Here is a 21895-nt window from a genome sequence, read left to right on the forward strand (position 1 = left end):
ATATGGTTCTTGTTCTTTCTTTTATTAATATATTGTGTCACATTGATTGATTTGCCAATGCTGAACCAAACTTGCAGTCCAGGAATAAATCCCACTTGGTCATGGTGAATAATCCTTTTAATGTACTGTTGGATCCTCTTGGCTAGTATTTTGGTGAGAGTTTTTGCATCCATGTTTATCAGGGATATTGGTTGATAATTCTCCTTTTTGATGGGGTCTTTGTCTGGTTTGGGGATCAAGGTAATGCTGGCCTCATAAAATGAGTTTGGAATTTTTCCTTCCACTTCTGTTTTTTGGAACAGTTTCAGGAGAATAGGTATTAATCCTTCTTTAAATGTTTGGTAGAATTCCCCTGGGAAGCTGTCTGGCCCTGGGCTCTTTTTTTGTTGGGAGATTTTTGATGACTGTTTCAATCTCCTTATTGGTTATGGGTCTATTCAGGTTTTTTATTTCTTTCTGGTTCAATTTTGGCAGTTTATATGTCTCTGGGACTGCATCCATTTCTTCCAGATCATCTAATTTGCTGGCGTATATTTGCTCATAATATGTTCTTATAATTGTTTGTATTTCTTTGGTGTTGGCTATAATCTCTCCTTTTTCATTCATGATTTTATTTATTTGGATCCTTTCTCCTTTCTTTTTGATCAGTCTGGCCAGGGGTTTATCAGTCTTTTTCATTCTTTCAAAGAACCAGCTCCTAGTTTCGTTGATTTGTTCTACTGTCCTTTTGGTTTCTATTTCATTGATTTCTGCTCTGATCTTTATTATTTCTCTTCTCCTCCTGGGTTTAGGCTTTCTTTGCTGTTCTTTCTCCAGCTCCCTTAGGTGTAGGGTTAGGTTGTATACTTGAGACTTTCCTTGTTTTTTGAGAAAGACTTGTGTCACTATATACTTTCCTCTCAGGACTGCCTTTGCTGTGTCCCACAGATTTTGAACCGTTGTGTTTCCATTATCATTTGTTTCCATGAATTTTTAAAATTCTTCTTTAATTTCCTGGTTGACCCATTCATTATTTAGTAGGATGCTCTTTAGTCTCTATGTATTTGGGGTCTTTCCAACTTTCCTCTTGTGATTGAGTTCTGGCTTCAGAGCATTGTGGTCTGAAAATATGCAGGGAATGATCCCAATCTTTTGGTACCAGTTGAGACCTGATTTGTGACCCAGGATGTGATCTCTTTTGGAAAATGTTCCATGTGCACGAGAGAAGAATGTGTATGCTGTTGTTTCGGGATGGAATATTCTGAATATATATCTGTGATGTCCATCTGATCCAGTGTGTCATTTAAGGCCTTTATTTCCTTGTTGATCTTTTGCTTGGATGATCTGTCCATTTCAGTGAGGGGGGTTATTAAGGTCACCTACTATTATTGTTTTATTGTCGATATGTTTCTTTGAGTTTGTTATTATTGGTTTATATAATTGGCTGCTCCCATGTTAGGGGCATAGATATTTAAAATTGTTAGATCTTCTTGTTGGACAGACCCTTTGAGTATGATATAGTGTCCTTCCTCATCTCTTATTATAGTCTTTGGCTTAAAATCTAATTTATGTGATACAAGGATTGCCACCCCAGCTTTCTTTTGATGTCCATTAGTATGGTAAATGGTTTTCCACCCCCTCACTTTAAATCTGGAAGTGTCTTTGGGTCTAAAATGAGTCTCTTGCAGACAGGAAATCCATGGGTCGTGTCTTTTAAAATCCATTCTGATATCCTGTGTTTTTTGATTGGGGCATTTAGCTCATTTACATTTAGGGTAAATATCGAAAGATATGAATTTAGTGCCATTGTATTGCCTATGAGGTGACTGTTGTATATTGTATATTGTCTCTGTTCCTTTCTGGTCTATGTTACTTTTAGGCTCTCACTTTGCTTAGAGTACCCCTTTCAATATTTCCTGTAGGGTTGGTTTTGTGCTTGCAAATTCTTTTAGTTTTTGTTTGTCCTGGAAGCCTTTCATCTCTTCTATTTTCAGTGGCAGCCTAGCTGGATATAGTATTCTTGACTGTGTATTTTTCTCATTTTGTGTTCTGAATATATCATGTCAGTTCTTTCTGATCTGCCAGGTCTCTGTAGATAGGTTTGTTGCCAGTCTAAAGTTTCTATTATTGTAGGTTATAGACCTTTTGTCCTTAGGTGCTTTGGGGATTTTCTCTTTGTCTCTGAGACTGATAAGTTTTACTATTAGGTGACGGGGTATAGACTTATTTTATTAATTTTGAGGAGGGGATTCTCTATGCCTCCTGGATTTTCATGCTTGTTTCCTTCCTTCCTTCGCCAAATTAGGAAAGTTCTCTGCTATTATTTGCTCCAATATATCTTCTGTCCCCTTCTCTCTTTCTTCTTCTGTGATCCCAGTTATTCTAATATTGTTTCATCTTATGGTATCACTTATCTCTAGAATTCTCCCCTCATGATCCAGTAGTTGTTACTTTCTTTTAGCTTCTTCATTCTCCATCATTTAATCTTCTGTATCACCAATTTTCTCTTCTGCCTCATTTATCCTAGCAGTAAGAGCTTCCATTTTTTATTGTGCCTCATTAATAGCTTTTTTGATTTCAGCTTCATTAGATTTTATTTCTTTCATTTCTCCAGAAAGGGATTCTCTAGTAACTTCTATGCTGTTTTCAAGTCCAGCTAGTATCTTTATAATTGTCATTCTGAACGCTAGTTCTTTTTTTTTTTTTTTTTAGGATTTTATTTATTTGAGAGAGAGACAGTGAAAGAGAGCATGAGAGGTGAGAAGGTCAGAGGGAGAAGCAGACTCCCCGGGGAGTTGGGAGCCTGATGCGGAATTTGATCCCGGGACTCCTGGATTGTGACCTGAGCTGAAGGCAGTTGCTTAACCAGCTGAGCCACCCAGGCACCCATGAAGTCTAGTTCTAACATCGTACTGATGTCTGTATTGATTAGGTCGCTGGTAGTCGGTACTGCCTCTTGTTCTTTTTTTTGAGGTGAGTTTTTCCATCTTGTCATTTTGTCCAGAGAAGAATAGATTAATGAGAGAACAAAATGCTGAAAGGGTAACAATGACCTCAGTAAAATATACGCTGAACAAATCAGAAGAGTCCTGAAACCGGGGGGAAAAAAAGGGGAAAAAAAATATGATCAGGCTGGTGAATAGAACAGAGCCACACACTTGATTTGGGTGTATTTTGGTCTGTTAGAAGAAACTGCCTCCCAAAATTTTAAAGAATGAAAAATTTACATTTACATAAAAATAAGGGTAAATATGATGAAGGGATGGAATATGACTGTAAAGAAGAAAACAAAAAAAATAAAAAAAAAAGGAATTGATGAACTGGTTGAAGGAAAAAGAAAGGAAGGAAAATTTTAAAAAAAGAAGGAAAATTTTAAAAAGGGGGGTATAGAATGTGATCAGGCGAAAGACTGGAACAAAGCCATATACTAGATTTAGGGTATATTTTGGTCTGTTAGAAGAAACTGTATCCCAAAATTTTAAAAAAGAAAAACATATATATATATATATATATACAAAAAATAAGGTTAAATACAAGGAAGGGATAGTATACGACTGTAAGAATGAAAATTTAAAAAGGTTTTAAAAATGGTATTGATAAGATGATGGTTAAAATAAGAAAGAGGAAAAATTAAAAAAATAAAGAAAATTCAGAAAATTTAACTTTGAAAGACTGAAGAATGATGGAAGAAAAACCATGAATTCTATGTGCTGTATTCCCCTAGCACTGGAATTTTGCAGTCCTCATTGATCGGTAAACTTGGTATTGGCTGGATGTTTTTGCTGATTTTCTGGGAGAAGGGCCTCTTGCAATGATTCCCAAGTGTCTTAGCCCATGGAAGAATTGCACTGTCTTTGCCAGGGGCCAGGCTAGGTAATCTGCTTGGGTTCACTCTCAGAGTTTTTGTTTCCTGAATGCTTTCTGTACTGTTTTGGAGGACAGGAATGAAAATGGTGGCCTCCCAATCTTTGGACTAGAGTAGCTGAGAGATCGGGACCCTACTTCTCAGTGCACCCTCAGAGAAAAGCAGTCAATCCCTCCCGTCTCTCTGGTCTCTAGCCACACTCCATGCTCACCCAGCCTGTGACTGAGCATTTCTATTTCTGGTGCATGGCCCTGTTTGGAGTCTCTAAACCCAGCAGATTCCTGCACTGCTCTCCCATGCAGCTATTCCCGGGGAGGAAGGTGAGTCTCCTGGATCTGCATCTTGTGGGGTCCCTGCTCAAAAAGTTGTGGTTCAACTGTATTTCACGGTTTATGGCAACTGAGAACCCCCTCCTCGGTTCTGTTTCTGCAGCCGGTATCTCTGCTCTGATACCTGGGAGCTCTGCCACACTCTGGCATCCCTGGACTTTCTGTGACCTGCGGGTCCTGAGACCACACTGTCCCTGTGAGGGTTCCATCCCCTTCCCAGCCAGTGGAGCAATGTCCTTCCATGGAGCAACTTCCAATAGTTTTGGAAGCTAAGCTGTTCTACCACTTGCCAATAGTCGGCTGATGGAGGCTCCCTCTCCCCAACCCATCATGTTCCATCCTCCCATATATCGCCTTGGATTCACTTCTCTGCACGTCCTACCCTCCAGAAAGTGGTCACTTTTCTGTTCATAGAATTGCTGCTATACTTTCTTTGATCTCCTGTTGAGTCTGCAGGTGTTCAGAATGTTTTGATAACTATCTAGCTGAATTCCTGGGCCCAGACAAAATTTAGGTCTCCTAGTCTTCCACCATCTTGCTCCTCCCCCAGCCCCTGTAGCTCTATTTTAAATTTTTGGGGGAGGACCTCCATGCTGTTTTCCACAATGGCTGCGCCATTCCCACCCACAGTGTACAAAGGTTCCTTTTTTTCCCACAACCTTACTAGTGCTTGTTACTTCTTGTCTTTTTGATAATAGCCATTCTGACAGGTATAAGATGATATGTTATGGTTTTGAATTTCTAGAAATTTATTTATTTATTTTTTAGTTTGTCCAATTTGTTGGTATATAATTGTTCATAGTAATCTCTTGTGATCCTTTGCATTTCTGTGGTATCAGTTGTAACTTCTCTTTCATTTCTGATTTTATTTATTTGGCCCCTCCTTTTTTTCTTAGTGGATCTAGCTAAATGCTTGTTAGTTTTGTTTATCTTTTCCACGTTTAGTTTCATCAGTCTTTTCAAAGTTTAGTTTCAGGGATCTTTTTTATTGTCTTTTTAGTCTCTATCTCATTTGTTTCTGCTTTGTTTGCTTTCTTTCTTCTGCTAACTTTGGGTTTCATTTGTTCTTCTTTTTCCAGTAACTTTAGGTGTGAAGTTAAATTATTTATTTGAGGGCGCCTGGGTGGCTCAGTGGATTGGGCCGCTGCCTTTGGCTCGGGTCGTGGTCTTGGGGTCCTGGGATCGAGTCCCACATGGGGCTCTCTGCTCGGCAGGGAGCCTGCTTCCTCCCCTCTCTCTCTCTCTGCCTGCCTCTCTGACTACTTGTGATTTCTCTCTGTCAAATAAATAAATAAAATCTTAAAAAAAATTATTTATTTGAGTTTTCTCCTGTTTCATCAGGTGGGGCCTATATTGCTATGAACTTCCCTCTCACAGTCACTTTCGGGACATCCTATAGATTTTGGTATGTTATATTTCTGTTTTCATTTGTCTCTAGATATGTTTTTTATTTCTTTGATTTCTTTGTTGACCCCATAGTTGCTGAGTAACATGTTCTTTAATCTCTGTGTATTTACATTTTTCCCAGTTTTCTCCTGGTAATTGATTTCTAGTTGCATATCATTGTGGTTAAAAACAATGATATAGGGCACCTGGGTAGCTCAGTGGCTTAAAGCATCTGCCTTCGGCTCAGGTCATGATCCCAGGGTCGTGGGATTGAGCCCCACATTGGGCTCTCTGCTTGACAGGCAGCTGGCTTCCTCCATTCTCTCTCTCTCTGCCTACTTGTTATCTCTATCTGTCAAATAAAATAAATAAAATCTTAAAAACAAAAAATAAAAAAATGATATAATTATTGATTGATATAGCAATTGATATAATTTCAGCCTTTTAATAAATTCTTCTTGAGTTTATTAATACTTATTTTGTGGACTGACATATGATCTACCCTGCAGAATGTTCCATGTGCACTTGAGAAGAATGTGTATTCTGCTGCTTTGGGGTGGAATGTTCTGTATATTTAGTAAGCCCATCTGGTCTAATGTGTCATATAAGCCTGATGTTTTCTTATTGATTTTCTGTTTGGATGACCTATCTTTTGATGTAAGTGGGATGTTAAAAATCCCCTACTATTATTGTATTGCTGTCAATTTTTCCTTTTTGTCTGTTAATATTTGCTTTCTATATCTTGGTGCTCCTATGTTAGATACAGATATATCTATATCTTTATCTATATCTATCTCATCCTCCTGGATTGACTGCTTTGTCATTATGTAGTGCCCCTCATTGTCTTTTATTACCAAGTCTTTATTTTAAACTTTATTTTGTCTGATAGGAGTATAACTTTACCAGCTTTCGTTTTGTGTCCATTTACACAGAATATCTGTTTCTATCCCTCACTTTCAGTTTGTTTGTGTCCTTACTTATGAAGTAAGTCTCTTGTAGGCAGTATAAAGATGTGTCTTTTTTATTTTTTGTTTTGTTTTTATCTACTCAGCCATTTCATGTCTTTAATTGGAGAATTTAATCCATTTATTAAGGTAATTATTGATAAGTATGAACTTATTTCCATTTTGTTATTTGATTGCTGGATGTTTTAGTAGTTCCTCTTTGTTCCTTCTTTCTTCTCTTGCTGTCTTCCCTTGTGGCTTAATGAATTTTCTTAGTATTTAGACTCCATTCTCATTTTCTTTCTGGTATTTACTGTAGGTTTTTGGTTTATGGTTATCATGAGGCTTACATATATCTTCTTGTTCCCCTTAAGTTAATACCAACTTAAATTTGAACACACTTCAAAATCCTAAAATTTTACCTGGTTTTATGTTTTTGGTGTCACTTTTTGTAGCTTTTTATTTTATGTATCCTTAACTAACTATTGTGGTTTTAATTAATTTTACTGCTTTTGTCTTTTAGGCTTCTTAGTAGCTTTGTGATTAATCTACTTCCTTTAGTATATGTAATTTTCCCAGTGAGTTGTTACTTTTCTATTTTGTTATTAATTAGTGTCAAATCCCTTTGTTATTTCTTGTAAGGCCAACTTAATGGTGATGACTTTAGCTTTTGCTTGTCTGGAAGACTCTGAATCTTCACTTCAAATCTGAATGATGAACTTATCTTGCAGAGTATTCTTGGTTGGAAGTTTCTTCCTCCCAGCCCTTTGAATATATCATACTACTATCTTCCAGCCTGCAAAGTTTCTGCTGAGAAATCTGCTGATAGCCTTATGGGGTTTCCCTTGTATGTAACAATTCGTTTTTCTCTTGCTGCTTTTGTGATTTTTTATCTTTATCTTTTGACTTTTAAATGTAATGTGTCTTGGTGTGGCTGACTTTGAGTTCATTTTATTTGGATCTCCTTGAGTTTCCTCGACTTGGATGTCTATTTTTTTCACTAGATCAGGGAAGTTTTCAGGCCTCATTTCTCCAAATAAGTTTTCTGTCTCTTTCTTTCTTCCTCTTCTGGGGCCCCTTTAATGGAAGTGTTATCCCACTTGATGTTTTTTCAGAGGTCCATTAGTAATCTTCATTTAAAAAAAAATTCTTCTTTGTTTTAGCTGCTCTTTCTGGGTGAGTTCTATTGATTTATCTTCAGCTCACTGTTCCTTTTTTATACTTCATCCAGTCTGGTATTGAACCCAGCTAGTATATTTTTCAGTTTAGTTATTATATCCTTCAGCTCTGTGACTTTTGTTTCCTATCTCTTTGTTGCAGTTCTCACTGTATTCACTCATTTTTCTCTCTAGTTTGGTGAATATCTTTATGAACATTGTTTTGAATTTTTATCAAGTAGGTTACTCAACCCTATATCATTCAGGTCTTTTTCTAAGGTTTTGTCTTGTTCTCTTGTTTGGAACATATTTTTCTATTTCCTCATTTTACTTGACTCCATGTGCATGTTTCTATATATTAGTCAAAAACAGCTACCTCTCTCAGTCTTGAAGGAGTGGCCCTGTGTGGGTGATGATCCTACTTGTTCAGTCTTGTCCTAGCTCTTGGTTTCTCTCAAACCTTTGTAATCATCTAAACCACCTAATTTATTCTTGATCTACCCCCATTGTTGAGGGTGTGCCAAGACCTGTCAGTGATCCAAGGGGTGGAATCTCATTTATCATCTAGTTTCAGGCTGAATGAAAGACAGATCCTCAGGCAGCACCTTTTAAAGTATACAGATATTAAAAAATATGCAAATATATATAGTCTGGTGGGGTTGCAGTCATAAATCCTTCTGACCTCCAGACCAAGAGATCTGGGATGTTTCCTGAGCAACAGTTGCAATAGTTGGCACCGCACAAAAGTGTAGCACCTTTCTGAGAAGTCTTGCTGAGCTGTAGGAAGGCCAATAGGGTATTTGAGGATGGTGTCTCCTTGTTGATGTTCCCTGGGAGCACCTGCTTAGCCTCTAGATGTGCAGGAAATGTGAAGCCTGTCCCACATGCTGAAAAGAGCCAGGCTAAGAAAATAGGCCACTTGCATAGGAAGTCTGGGGTTGTGTTTCAGTTTGTTGTATGTATAGTGCCTTTGTGTATGTAACTGTATACTGGAGTCATGTGTAGAACTATATAACAGAATTGCCTTTTTGATTATTGCAGTCCCATGGAGCTCTGGAACAGCAGCCCCTTTGGCTGCCAGAGCCAAGCAATCAAGAGGCATCTTCTGTGTGGATTGTGCATGCCTGCTGGTTTTAGTAGGGCAGCTGGAGAGTGTTGGGACTTCACTTGCTGGCTTTGGAAGTGCATCAGGGAAGTGTTTTGACTGTGTGCCTGTGGGCTTCAGCAGTGCAATAAGAGTGCTGTGTGTGTGTGTGTGTGTGTGTGTGTGCTGGCATTAGGCTGGCAGCAAGAGAATGCCCTGATTGCTCACACTTGCCAGCCCTAGCTAGGGGGAGGGTGGGGGGTGGCTGGGCAGGGAAGTATGGCAATGGCTTATGCTCCCCAGCTAAAACTGGGGAGAACTCCATGACTTTTTGTGCTCGCCTGCTACAGCCAGGAAGCAGGGGAACATTGCAACTGCCTGTGCTCTCTAGCCTTAGCAAGTGTCAGGACACTTGTCCCCTTAACCATCTCAGCAAAGTGGCCAAAGTATGCCATATCTAAGCCTGTTTGTCTGTGCTAGCAGACTCTAATGGAGAGTGCAGCAATGGTGCCTGCTAGCACTCCTGTCTTGGGGTGCCCTTCCAGCTGATGCCCCCCCCTCCCCCCATCAGCCAATGAATCTTCCTCACATACAATCTGGGCACTTTTCAAACTGCTCTTTTTTCACTGGGTTTAAGAGTGAGCAAGACCACATGTGAACCCTCCATGGAGGAAAATCTCAGTTTCCTATGGCTCTTTGGGACCCCCAGACATCAGGCCTATAGTTTTCTAAGCCAGACATTCTGGGAGCTCATCTCTCTGGTGCAGATACCAGAGGCTGAGTTGCCCACTGTGGGGTAGCAACTTCTTACTCTTCTGGGACCTGGTCCTGTTCGGTAAGATCTTTATTATTGTGTGTCACCTCAGTGGGGGTGGGGTTTTTCCAAGACTGTTTCTATCTCTCTTACCTATATCAGTGTGGTCCTTTTATCCTTTTTTATGGAGAACAGTTTATCTAGTTTTCAGGTTTTTTTCAGAGGGAAATGATTCATATGTAGCTGTAGATTAGGTGTGTCTAGGGGAGGAGGAGAGTTTGGGATCTATGTATGCTGCCATCTTGGATCCCCTGCAGACAGGTCAGGCAGGCTCTTCTTCTTCTTCTTCTTTTTTAAAAAGATTTTATTTTATTTATTTTATTTTTATTTTTTGAAGATTTTATTTATTTATTTGACAGACAGATCACAAGTAGGTAGAGAGGAAGGCAGAGAGAAGGGAGGAAGCAGGCTCCCTGCAGAGCAGAGAGCTCGAAGTGGGGCTCGATCACAGGACCCTGGGATCATGACCTGAGCCGAAGGCAGAGGCTTAACCCACTGTGCCACCCAGGCACCCCTTAAAGATTTTATTTTTAAGTAATCTCTATATCTACCATGGGGCTCAAGCTCACAACTCTGAAATCAAGAGTTGCATGCTCTACTGACTGAGCCAGCCAGGCTGGCTCTGAAATTCTATAAGTTCCAAGTAGGTACCTTGAGGTGCATCTCTATAGGTCACATGTTCTTCTTCAACTCCCTAAACCAATCAAGCCCAGAAATTGGGGCTCACAGGCAGAGGAACTGGCACTGCCATCACAGTCTTTGCACACAGCAGACCTTCAATAAAAAAAATAGTTTGGGGGTGAAACTTATATCTAGAGACACAGATGACACCATTGTTTTCAAGATCTTGGTGGAAAATAGTGCCAGATTATTTACTAGTATTGTTTTATTTTGAAAGAGCATAATCTTGCCTATGTAAGACTTGGCTTTTAGAACTTGGAGTTTATTTATCATGGTCTCTGCATGTGTCCCTTTGCCATTTAACAGGCATTTCTTCATGCGTGTTGAGGACTGACATCTTGCAAGTAACCCTCTGATACTGACCATGATCACCTCAATTCTAGCAACTAAAGGAATGCCAGGGGTCTGTGGTCTTCTGAGTTTATTCTTTGTTCTTTTTTTTTTTTTTTTTAAGGTGCCAAGCTATTAAAACCTTGACTCTCTCCCTTTGGGATAGTGGAAGGGAAAGGAACTAAGAAAAATCTGTGGGAATAGAGGAAGAGCAGGTCAAGTGTAAATGAAAATATACACCATGGCCCCCCAGTGGAGTGCATCAGTTCCTAGGCTTGTTCCAAGTGGAAGCTGACCTTGGGTTTCCTGCTCTTATAACCATTTGACATCTGAGAGAACAAACAAAGGGCTTCATCAGGAAGAGTTTTAACCCTGCTAATGGCTACAACTCACTCGTCCTGGAGAGCTGGGGTTCAGAGAGGTCCTCTACTGCCTTCTTATTATTTTAGGGGAATCAACTTTCAAAGAGACTTATGTCCAGGCCCTCAGGATTTCCTGACAGTCTGGGAGGTTTCCAGGCCTTAAACTGTCCTGTTGCTTCCTGTCTTCAGCAAGAAGACATCTCCCTAAAGGGAAAACATAGCTCAATTCCAAAAGAGATTAGGGAATTATGGAAGGAAGCAGTGTGAAGTGGCCTAAATGAAAGGGTTTATTTTTATTTTTATTTTATTTTTTTATGACAAACACATGAAAAGAGAAAAAGGAAGCATTGTCAGTTGGCATCATGAAAATAGGCTAACATTTCCAGCAGTTCTTTTAAGAAAAAGGGAGGGTAGATTTTTTTTGAGGGGGTGGGATGGGGTAGATTGTGGTTACTGCCTAACCTGAGGGTTATAGCTGGAAGAAGGGTTACTGATCTTCTTTGCTCCCATCTTTACCTAACCCCTCTGCCTGTCCTATTTTATTTATTCATTTTTTTCAATGTTAGCAAACATTTTGGTATCATTTATGCTTCATTAAATAAAGCCCATTCATATTGTGAGCTGGAGAAACAGAGGTCAAATCATCTCAGACGTTTTTGCCAGCCTGCCCCGAACCCTGTGAAGCAGTTCTCAGGCTAGAAAAGGCATCCTTGACCATGTTAATTGTTCTGACCTCTGAGTTCTAGCATTTCATAAAAAAAAAATCCCTTAAGAAAGAACAAAGGGACGGAAGGCTGGCTAAGGCTACACTTTGACCTCGGAACAGAAAAAGAGAAAGAGTGGGGTAATTCTGTCGAGGCAGGAGGATCTGTACACTACAGAGCTGAGATAAAAACAAGAGGAAATCATCATTTCCCTACTGACTAAGAATTATTTGCAGTTACGTGGTGTGTGGAATGAGAGCACAGACCTGGGTCTGGGGGACAGACGGCAGATCTGCGGGAATTCGACCCCAGGTGCCTGTGAGGGTGTGAAGATGAAGTCATGTAATATGGAGGTTTTATTTGCCTGCTGATAGCAGGTGGTTAACTAGCTGTCTTGGGTCACAACGGGCTTCTTTTGGGAGCCCTGGGAATAGTTTTCCTCACCTCCAAAAGTGTAACAAAGCCCACCAGGAAATCTTCCATATTAATCTTATCAGGAAGTCCTGGGAGTGAGCTCCAATTTGCCCAAGTGCTAGAGGGAATATTTATATCTCCTCTCCTACCAGCTTGAATTAACATCACCTAAAGGCCTTTCCTTTTGTTTATATTCTAGGGAAGTCATTCCATCACAGGATAAATTATAAAGTATTTCCAATAACTCATCAGTATTTTTTCAGATCGGAGGAGGTAGAGTGAGAGGAGGATTGAGAAAGACAAGGCTGACTAGAAAGGAAGCAAATAGTTTTGGTCAAGAGTTTTGAGGCATTTCTCTATTAAAGCTTTTATCATTGTTATAAAGACAAAAGAGCTAACTGGCTAGCAACTAGAGCTGGGCCTTGGGGTTAAATTTCTTTCTAGGATTGTTTATGTTCAACCCTTCAGACACTACCAAAGGCAGTTTGTAAGGCCTTCTACCAAGTCAGCTCAGACCTGAACCCATCCCATTCCAGGTCTGGTACTATTTCCAAAGCCCCATTTCCATTAGCAGGTGAAGTCTTCTGCTTGTCTGCCCATTTCTGGTGTTCGTGGGGACATATCCCATCCAGAGGTCTACCCATTGAGGCCTTTACCGTCAACTCCACTGGGAAAGCCCAGACCAGATGATGATGAGAACACCTGATTTTGAAAGTTTCCTCTGAATTATAACGCTATGTTATATTATATGTTCTATAATCCATTGTCATTTCATTTTTGCAACAACTTTTTGAAGTAGTTATTACTGTTAATCGGATCTTACAGTTGAGGCTTACAGGGAAGCTAAGTGGCTTTCCCATGGTCACATACTAAGATGAAGTGATGGAACCTGAAAACATGTCTAGCTGTTCTCAAATCCATGCCCTTAACCACCATGATATATTGCTAGGTGTTTTTCTTGATTTCTGAAATTTATTCTACCTCCTATTAGAGGCTGACCCCTGACCCTGAACCGAAGACCATTTAGTTAGTGCGCTCTCTAACTCTGACAAACTTAAGAACCCATGAAGAGGCTACCACCAGTGGCCAAGTAACCTTTAAAACTAGACTGACTGCCCCTCAGATTGTTTTTTAGAGTCCATAGTTTCTCATGGTGGTTGGGGGGGTGGGAGGTTGGGGTACAAGGTGGTGGGTATTATAGAGGGCATGGATTGCATGGAGCACTTGGTGTGGTGAAAAAATAATGAATACTGTTATGCTGAAAATAAATAAAAAATAAATTAAAAAAACAAAACAAAACTAGACTGATTGCTACAGAATCATAACTTGTCCACATGACTGATGAGAAGAAATGATTATTTCAATCCAGAAGCATCTGATGCCACCCACCCCTTACCTATCAAATTAAACTTCTTGGGTAACACTGCTGGCCCAGCCAAATGGTCTACCACTGAGCTATCCCCCCTGCATTGCTGGCCCAGATCAGCTTCAGCTTCTTCAGACATTGTGAAAAAAGCTGATCATCTTGAGGAGCTAATACTACAGTCAGGTGGATTCCCAGCCTTGCCCATTCCTAATGGACTTTCTCCCTAACCTTTTGCTGTAGTGAACCTTCCTATAAAGCTCACATAGGTTACAGCAGACTCCAAGCTTTGATTGTTCAGAAATTCAGTTTATCAGATCGCTTGAAACATTTTTTTTTTCAGAAAAAAATTATGAGTGATAATGTCAGCAAAATTTTTGTCTCTTCCCCTGTCTTTTCTTGTTCCAGGGCATCCCATCACAGAATTAGAACTCAAAGTAAGCCAGACCAGTCATCAGAAGGCTGCTTGGCAAACCCAGAATTATAGCAAAGGACATTGAATTGCCTTACGTGATATTTCACACAGGCCAATTTCTGACTTCGTATTCTTTTTAGTGAACAGATCCTCCTCCCTACCAGCAAATCTGAAGACCTGGGTTCAAGTTCAGGCTCTGCTTTTTATTATCACTGCAGTGATTGACAAGGCATTCAGCCTCTTCACGCTCCTGTTTCATGGTCAGTAAAATGGGAGTAATAATCAATAAAACTCACAATGTTTAAATGAAGGTTAAAGATATGAATTCTCTGTATATTCCTTTTTGTTATGTAGAGCTGTTAAGCTGATGTTTTAATTTGAAACCCTGTGAAACCATTTCCTTGCAAGTCACTAATCCCATCTTTCATCCCAAACTGCCACTTTTCTGGAGAAGGGTGTGGCTGCTTCACAAACTTTCAAGTACACATTAATCTCCTGGGTGGGCCTGGGTTTCTGCATTTCTAACACGCAATCTAGATGCTGCTGGCTATACTTCAAGGCGAAATTAAATGTTTTTGGCAGGTTTCTATGCAGATACTTAAGAGACCATGTATTTAAAGATCAGTGTGGGGCGCCTGAGTGGTGCAGTCCATTGAGTCACCACCTTGGTTTGGGCTCAGGTCGTGATCTCAGGGTCATGAGCTTGAGCCCTATGTCAGGCTCTGTGCTCAGCACGGAGTCTGCTTAAGACTCTCTGAACCTCTCCACTGCTCTCTCTCAAAAGATGAATAAATACATTAAAAAAAAAAATGTAAAAAAAAAAAAGATCAGCATGACTTCTAAAAAGCCAAATCCCATAGTCACTTTGTGTGCTCATCGCAGGTGACTGTTTAATATTGTTGAGCTTCCATGTTCTTTCTTTTCCTTTGCTTTTCATGGCTTTGGTCTCTTTTAATTCTCCTCCTATTTTTCTTTTTTCCTTTTTAAAAAAAGTATTTTATTATTTATTTGTCAGAGGGAGAGAGAACACAGGCAGTGACAGCAGCAGGCAGAGGGAGAAGCAGGCTCTCATCTGAGCAGGGAGCCTGATGCAGGACTTGATCCCAGGACCCTGCGACCATGACCTGAGCTGAGTGTAGATGCTCAATGCATTTCTAACTGCTCCTCCTTAGTCTCCCCATAGATTCCCCTTGATTTATCTTTTAATGTTTGTGTCTCTCTGGGTTCTATTATTTGCCTTCTGATCATTTTATTCTCTATGGATGATCTCAAGATATAACTCTTTTTTTTAAAGATTTTATTTATTTATTTGACACAGAGAAAGAGAGAGAGAGAGAGAGAGAGAGCGAGCACAGCCAGGGGAGCAGCAGAGGCAGAGGGAGAAGCAGGCTCCCCACTGAGCAGGGACCTGGAAGTGGGGCTTGATCCCAGGTCTCTGGGGTCATGACCTGAGCCAAAGGCAGACTCCTAACTGACTGAGCCACGCAGGTGCCCCTCCAGATTTGACTCCTCTATGAACTCTCCTTTCCTTGTCTAGACTGACTAAATGGATGCTTCTCCTACACTCCTATTACATTTTGTTGTAAGATTTATTTTAGCACTTGATAGTTTTATTTTATTGCATTATTGCGCAATTATTATTATTATTATTTTTTGGTCTACACTTACTTTTTGAGAGCAGAGTACAGCTTTTCATCATTGCATCCCTTGTGCCTAGCATAGTGCTCAGATTCTATAAATGTTTAAGTAATAAACAAAGGCAAACCTAGAGTTTGGGGAAGATGTCAGAAAGAGCCATCTGAACAGGCCAGATGGCAAATGTTAGTATTTGGACACCCTGTGGAAACACAAAGCACACTTAAATTTTGTTCTGTATGCGTGTATGTGTGTAAATTACCTTTCTGGATAGTCTCCAGATACCAATAGCATCTGGGGAAAACACCTGAGCCATGTTTCCCTTGTAAATTATTTCTGGGCTCCTTTTTCAGACTTAAGCAATAGACTGTCAAAATTGTCAAAAAGAGGAAGCTTGTTTCTTATGGGCAAAATTATTTATCAGGCTTTTCTACTGTAATAAACAAAGTGAGCTCCTTCAGAGAAGGAAGGTTGTAGTCTTGCCAGAATGGTGGTTTCCAAGAAGAGTTTTACCATACTTGGTCTCAAAGAGGACTCAGAAGATCAGGTAAATGACTGCCAGCAGGTGTGAGATGTCCTTAGCTCAGATCTCTGTGGATTTGGATTCAATTCAATCCAGCAAACAACATTCAGTAGACATTTCTTTTGCATCAGACTAGTACTAGGTTAGAGATAGAAAGATAAAAAAGATATAATCCCTGCCGTCAGAGAGCTCATAGTCCAGTTACAGCATTAAATATTTAAATAAATAGGGACGACTTAATGTAATGGTTATTTAACAAATGTATACAAAGTTCTATGGACCAGAGAGGACAGAATAATAGGAGATACAGAAAGAAATGATATTTGGGAAGTTTCTCCATCCCCAAATGCATATTATTTCTTGAACCACCCATCAAAAATCAAATTGCAAGTATTATCTACCCCTATTCATGTACAGAAATCAGATTAAATTTAATGTTTTTAGTGCCTATGATGCATCTACATTCCTTCAAGAAGGTTTTGATATAGGGTCTTATGTATAAATAAGATTTAATAGAATGGAAAATTGGGGCACCTGGGTGGCTCAGTCAGTTAAGCATCTGCCTTTCACTCAGGTCATGATCCCAGGGTCCTGGGATGGAGCCTCACATCGACTCCCTGTTCAGTGCTTCTCCCTGCTGCTTGTGCTCTCTCTCTCTGTGAATACATAAATAAAATAATTTAAAAAAGATTTAATAGAATGGAAAATAACAAGGTCATCAGAGATATATGCAATGTGTGATGGGGTTATAGAGGGACCAACACTAAAATCTGACTGAGAGCCTTCCATACTGTATTTTGGATGTTTTAGTCTATGCCTCCCTGTAGTGGCTGTGGGCTCTGCATCTATGTTTGTATGGGATTCTGGATCTCTTTGTCAGCTTTATAGAACCAGGGGCCTTCGGGGAGATGGCACAGTGGTTCTGTCATTAAATTTTCCTGGGAGTCTTGAAATGAGAACAGCTGAATGATAGCTTGTTGCTGGGCAGACATAAAGGTGCAGCCATGTTTGGATTCTGAGAGCAGATAAGTACAGCAAAGTAGGAGAGAGGAGGGGGAAAGAGAAAGGAGAGTGAGAATAGAGAAAGAGGGAGAGAGAGAAAAGGAGGGAGGAGGAGGAGAAGGAAAGGGAAGAGAAGAGGGGGAAAAAGCATAGGAAGGTAGAGAGATAGGAAGGGTAGAAGGGACAAATGAAACAGACACACAGAGATGAGTAAGGGATGGGTGTGTTGTTGAGGAGTCTTTGGCTACAGGTTCCTGAATTCCAGTTGAGCTTGTTAAACTGAAAACAAGCCTTCACCATGAGGAGCCAGGCTGCTGGGATGTCACAGAATCCAAGGGCAGAAATGTAACTACATCTCAGGAAGAGATTAGAACTAAACTGAAAAGCTGTCAGGACCTGGCCATTTCTCACTGCATGTTGGCTTTTTCTGTTTGTGTATTGGCCTTTGCTGCTAACTGGTCTACCTTGCAGGAACAAGATGGCTGCCCCATGACTTCTAGTTTTATGTCTTCCTTGATCAAGACAGCAGGCCAGACTGAGTTGGAATCTAACTTTTAGTCTTACTTCCAAATTCTAATTGTCCTGGAGGGTACCAAGTGTCTCTTCCTGGTCCATTACCTGTGACCTTGGAATAGAAGCAGGTCATGGGGTTTGTATATGGCTGTTGGGGGACCACTTCTGTGTGAAGAGGGTAACAGAATGGTTGGCCTTAACCAAGAAGCCACCTTCAAAGGTTTATGCTCTAATAAGAGGACCACATCTCATGAGAGAGCCGACTTTTCAGCTCCCATTAGCATGTCCTTTGTGAAAGGCTTTCCATTCTTCTCTCTGTGTGGTCTTTCTTCTGGAAAGATCCAGATTCCTTATGTAAATCCCACTTTATTTGTTAGCTTGAGTGGATTTCTGTTTCTTGCCGCAGAAGGACCTTAACTGAAATTTCACCAGGCAGAGGACGGGGTGAAAGAAGACACTCCAAGTGAACACTGCAGCAGAGGGTATCTGAAGGAATGGTGTGGAAAATGAGGCCGGAAAGGTGGTTTGGAAACTGGTCATATCAACCTTAGAAATTCGCCACTTGGCAAACTGGAATAGGTAGGGGAAGCCTGGTGGGATTTTGAATTGCAGAATAATGGTATTTGCTGAGTGTAGTGTGACTGTCTTCTTAGAGAGTGATAAGCACCTTGTTGGTGCCTTAAGTTTGGTGGTGGTTAGGCTATAACTTCAGAGTTACATGATGGATAAAATGCCACTTTTAGCTCAAGTGCACATGTGCCCTAAATACATCACAGAGGCCTCCTTTGCTGACTCTTCACCAAAATGTACTGGGCGACTAAAGTAGATGCTACTGGTGCCCCAGCCAGACCCCCTTTACCTGCGGGTGTTTGCCTCCTCCAGCGGCTGGAAGTGCTGGAGCCAAGGGCTTACATCTGTGGCCTCTGTGGGAGTCATCTCATTTGGAGATGCATGGAAGTTTTCACTGCTTGACCCCTATGGCCAGTGATTGAATGATTTAAGGGGGTACAACCAGCTGACCTCTTTGCCTCAAGGAGGACAATTCTGCTATAGGATGTGTCTTCTGGAGTCTCATAGATTAGGCCAAATTGCATGGTACTTGAGACCACATCCTTGCTCAACAGCTTTGCTCTCCCTCTTCCCTTCCCTTGCTAGCTTACAGGTTTCTCCTGGGGAGCCTGTCCTCAGCAGATTGAGGCACCCAGATCCCTTTCTCAAGGCTGTGCTTCAGGGAAGTCTTCCCTAAGACAGTGACATTTACTTCAGTAGACACCAAAAGTCATCCAGGTTGCTGTGTTTCCACTTCTCTGAGCATCTTGGTCAAAGCTCAGATTCTGGGATGAGCCCCAACTGCATTCATGTCTTGGCGGTGACACCTAATAGCTTCTGGTCTTGGCAGATCGCTCAGTCTCAGGATCCTAGTTTGCAAGATCTAAATGGGATAATAATAGTATTTTGGTTTGATGAGGATTAGATGAGATAACCCATGGGAGGCGTTCAGCCCAGCACTCATGCAAAGTAAAGAGCTCATTAGCTACTATTGTGATTACTTCTGGTTTTCTCTTTGACAGAGAGACTGTGTGTAGGTAACACAGGTTGTGCACTGCACCAGGGGCCCTATCTAAGGGGTAGATTTAGGTATTTATTATGACAGTTTTTTGACAGGTGAAAGTAAATGTCTTAGGGAGGGACACCTTTTCCTAATTCTTACAGAGGTGCTGTGTGTTAGCAGCAGACCAGCCTGAGGCGGAGTTCAGATTTCTTCTTTTGTTCCCTCAGTCGATTTGAAATTGTGGCCCCCAGCTTAGCCTGGACTATGTGGTTGCCCTCGAGCAAGCTGGCTGGCATAGCCCTTCTCTTTTTGCCTGTTCTGAAGCTCAGTGACAAGCAATGGCTGGATTTTCATTAACCGCACAGCTCAGCAACAGCTGCTTCTACTCAGGCTGCGATAGTCAGATGACCTGTTAGCTGAGTCATCTGCGGCTCTGTGCTATGCCACAGTCTAAGGAGGGTGATGCCCGAGCTGCAGAAGAGGGTGTGGAGGTACCTATCAGGGGAGACGAGTGAGAGGAAATCCAGGGTGCAGCAGCTGGCAAGGGTAGGTGTGAGCAGCCAGCACACTGCTGTTTATTCACACTGGGCGCTGAGGTAAAACACATCAGGCAATGATACTGTCAGAGTTAGCTTGAGGTGACCAAAAATACCCAGATGCTTTTCCTGCTGAGAGATTTTCACAGGAAGAAGTGCTTTGCTGTGAAAAGTTGTGCTTTCACCTCCTACCCTTTCCTCAGGGTGCTAATGAGGCAGATGTGTTCTCACCCCTCTGGCCATTGCTTGTCACCTCAGCTGAGGGGATGATGGTAGACCTGTCTTCTAGTTCACAGAAGTGACTGTGGCTGAGTAAATGCCTTATTTTCCACCAAAAGTGGTCATTCTCCAGGAATTGTTTTCTACCCCGTCACTGGATTCAATCCCTGAAGCCTGGTTCTGGCATGAGAGGCTGAATTGCCCCATTTGATGAAGCTGTGAGATGGGGAGACACTCTGGAGAGGCATTCTGACCATTTTCTATGGTACAAGCTGGTGCAAGCCAGGAAGGATGGAACCAGGTCATAGGGAGAATGTTGACAGATCTAACTGGTGAATGCTCTGTATGTGGGAAAACGTGTCTTTTCTTGAAAAAAAAAAAAAAAAGAAAGAAACGAAACAAAACAAAAAAACAAAACAAAACAAAACAAAACAGATATGAAGAGTATCACAGAGTTACTGCACCTGGAACACACAGAGATGCTTTTCCCTTTGGAAGGAGCCGGTCCCCCCGCACTCTAGTACACTGGAGAGCTGTTTACCTCCTGTGTCCTTTCTGGGCCATAGTCCCTTTCGGCCAACCAGCCTTTCCATAGCACCTCCAGGAAGCCAGTAAAATGAATAAATCCCTGGGAAACCACAGCTCAGAGACTTTAGATCTTGACTGGCAAATTTGTATGTGGCGGGGGTCCTATCTTGTATAACACATGAGAACATTTGGCTTAACTTCAGAACTATTGCTTCTGAAGGGGCAGAATCATGGTGAGCTGTGCATTTCCAGGGACCCAGTCAGAGAACTCAAAAAGTTCCAGTTGTATCAAACACTCACTCTTATAATCTTGGATAACCACCTCACACTTGGTGAATGCTGCTATTCAGGGGAAAGCAGCTGGGTTTCCCAAGGGGGCAGGACAAAATCTTCATCTTTGTTTCCTTATGTGGGGCAGAAGGGGACAGGATATCTTCCTCCTCATTGCTCCTGTGGGATAGAACATACAGCTTGTCTGTCAGCATCACTGAAATTGGATGGAAGGCATCTGGAACTTGCCTGTTGTGCCCAAGGCAGGAAGCCACTTGGTTCCAGGGCAGTCAGGATGCCTTGCTCCTCAGTCTGGATAACTTTTCTCACAGAACTCAGATTCGTTTAGCCTATTGAAAGAAGAAAGTTTATTTTGGCCTTTGGATCCGTGTCCTGTGTCTTACAACTCTTCCTAAGTGGCTGCCACATTGAGTGGAAACAGCCATAATTGAGAGGTGTCTGGGGACATCCCCATCTTCCTTAGCTTGCTCACCAACTTGCAAAATGCAGGAGGGCAGCGATTTCACAAATGGAGATGAAATTGGGAAAGCTTTTTCCTTCCTTCATATAGAAGTCTTTTTATGTCGAAGGTTGGGGCAAGCAGACTATCCCTGGGGACCAAAGTGTAGGTTCTGCTGGGGAGAGGGGAAAAGAGTCAAACCTACTTGGAATAAGTTCACTGGGATAGAACTGTATTCTACTTTGAGCCAAAACCCTGTGAAATCTCATGGGCCATGAAGTCCAATTAAAACAGAGCTGGGCACAGTGAGAGGCTAACAGGCATACATAATTGTGAGAACCAGGATTTTAGTGGGGAAAGAAAGAAAAAAAAAAAAAGCCAAGGAGAAGCCAAGGCCAATTATCAGAACTGCTAATTTTTACTAACCTAATCATTAATGAATACCATGTTTCTGAAAAGAATGTTAAGAGAATAATTGTATTTCAAGGGCTTGAAAACTGCTAAACTCTGAAGTTGTACAATTTGTGCAAATTAATATGATAAAAAGAGACAATTAAGGTTTATAATTAACAGATAAATACAAATGATCTGGTGAAGACAATCTAAGTTTCTGCTCTGTCTTATGAAGCAGTGTAATTGATTTTTATAAATGCTAATTTACAGTACATGCTCTGTTAACCATTAACACAGGGAAGGGAACGTGGAATAAATGGAAGTCAAGGAGGGATGTGAGCCAAGGAGCTAAGCGAGGAGAAGAAATAGGAGCATATGCCAAATGTTGGAATGTGACTTCGAAAGGGGAAAGACACCACCCAACAATCTTCCCTGCA

Source organism: Mustela nivalis, assembly GCF_964662115.1.
Source record: "Mustela nivalis genome assembly, chromosome: 6".
In the NCBI taxonomy this organism is placed as follows: domain Eukaryota; kingdom Metazoa; phylum Chordata; class Mammalia; order Carnivora; family Mustelidae; genus Mustela; species Mustela nivalis.